The sequence below is a fragment of the Triticum dicoccoides genome, chromosome 6A (assembly GCF_002162155.2).
Source record: "Triticum dicoccoides isolate Atlit2015 ecotype Zavitan chromosome 6A, WEW_v2.0, whole genome shotgun sequence".
Lineage (NCBI taxonomy): Eukaryota > Viridiplantae > Streptophyta > Magnoliopsida > Poales > Poaceae > Triticum > Triticum dicoccoides.
The window spans coordinates 22406180-22408718 of NC_041390.1; positions in this window are offsets into that span (position 1 = coordinate 22406180).

A 2539-nucleotide genomic window follows, 5' to 3' on the forward strand; every position below is an offset into this window, starting at 1 on the left:
GGTTTGGCACACCCGACGCGACGCATCGTCAACATCATTTTCTTCCTGGCGCACCCCTACTCCGACACCATTGCGCCCAAACTAACTCGGCGCCTCCTTGCGCCCGCGGCTCCACGGCGACTTCCTCGACACCGGCTATTCCGACTCAACATCGACCACGACATTCTTCGCACGGCTACCTCGACCACGGCTCCGCCACCCACGCTCTCGGCCACCTCGACAACGGCACAAAGGGCTACCGCCTTGCTTGAGCAACCTCATCGGTTGCCACTCCAGCCACGACTCCGCGATGCATCGAACGTTACGACCGTGGGGGGGTGTCCATTGGCTTGCCTTCGGATTCTTCTCCAGTCTCACCGTCTGCGTCGCTACCGTTATGACTGCGGGGGGATGTTGAGTATATTGATTATTAGAAAAGACGAGATAGACTAGGATTTGTTCTGGCTTGTCTTGTACTCCAAGTTGATCATTGTACTTCTATATATATATATGCCCACGAGGCTCAAGCAATACAATGAATAATTCCACCAATCCTCTCTCCCTTCTAACAATGTGCACATAATGTCTATAGCTTTGCGTATTTAATAGTCCTGGAAACTGTTGCAAATTTGACCTTGTAGAACGAGAGAAGCAGGTACACTGTTTGACTGGTCATAGTGGGGAGTAACATATACTAGTATCATGCATATGATACTAGTGTATGATACTACATCCATAGTGCATAGTATCATAAAGTAGTATCATAGGTGGTCTCATTTATTGTCATGCATGACACATAGTAGCATAACATTTATTATGTTATAGTATCATAAAGGAGTATATATGTTACTATGACTCTCTCTCTCTCTTTTTTAATTTTCTGTCACGTAAGCATGTTTGCGAGTCCCAAGTATATGATACTAGTTATGTTACCCCCACTATGGCTAGCCTTCTAGATGGAATCAAGTACTGGAATCAACCAATCACACACGGAGGAGATATTTGCTTTGAGCGTCTAATTGGTCCTAGTGATCCTACCCTCCCGACTTTATCCCATCATGCAGTACAGCGGGAAACATTGATCTGGACGGATGGGTTTAGTTTTGTTGTCATGCACCTTGGCTGAGACGAATCTCCACCTCCATGTTCCTCGTCAAGTTTTAGTCAAGCTCGTGCGTCTACTCGATCGGTGCCGATCGATTGCTCCTATCGATCTACCATTTGTTTCTCTTTTATTCCTATCGGTTCACTGTCGAATGATGGCAATGTTTGTGCGCGTGCTTGCCTTTCATTTCGATGGTAAGAAGCTACTCCGGTTATCCGTTTACTTTTCAGGAGCATTGTTTGCCTAAACATGACAGACATATAGAGTGTTATTTCAGAAAAATGCAATCTCACAGCTATCCAAGTGTGTGATTGCCTTTCATTTTGATGGTATGCAGCTAGCGCAAGCGTGTCAAGATAGTTGGCGGAAACGACGGCATGCTGCATTATTGACGTTTGCTTGTGTATGCGTCAAAACTCAGATCTTGGCAGCTTGTATTCAAGTACACATGTCATGTGCTGCTCCAGTAGGTGCACCGTCCATTTCACACCTCCTTTTGTACCGAGATTTCTCCATCGATGAATACCGCTAACTAGCTTCCAGGAAAATCGTACAATTATTTCGGTGGACGGAGAAAAATACAATGATCATAGAGTACCTTGACAAGCAACTTATTTTCATGATTTTGTAGCATTATTTTATAAATTAGCTCCTCCCTTTACTGTTTGATTCATGCTTCGCAGTTGTTCGTAGCCATGGATAATTCTATGCTCAGACTCACTGTACTAATTTGTAGGATCATACTGTGAATGATCAAATTATATATGTACATAGTTATATATACCCAAGCATTCTTGAACAGAGTTTTGAAGAGAAATAATATATGAACCTCATTTCCGTGTTTCCACAAATTCTACTGCAATATTAGGATAACCACACCGAAACATGTGCGCACTTGTGCTTCAACTTAATTAAGCTCCTTAAATTAAGACAACTCATGCATGGTGAGTGACACAACCCATTGCTTAAATTCAGTAACAAGTTACTTTCCTCTCTAAATATTGGATGATCACGAAGAAAAAAGAGCGGATGGATGCTTTTGTGCAGACATATATAACCTAGCACAGTAGTACAGCTGACATCACACCAAATAAGCCATGTCCCCTTGTCCATGGCCCCTTGCATCTATTTTCAGTAAAATAAAAGAAGGTGTTTTAATAATTCATTCGGGTAGAGTAATTCGACAACTACATTTGCCATGATGCGGAAATGTAGTTTTCCAACTTTTCCCAAAGTTGTCTAGTGATTTGGGAGACCGATAACATTGTTAATTCTTGGTTGATTAAGTGGATCTCGATTGGTATAAGGAAATCAACCAAAGGCGTGCCTTGTCATTTGATTATCATTAATGATTCACAAGCAGACTGAGTACCTTATACTTTGTTAATTAAAATTGTACTTTGATTGAGACACGTGACCAAATTTTACTCGATGACATTTTTCGTCAATAACCAC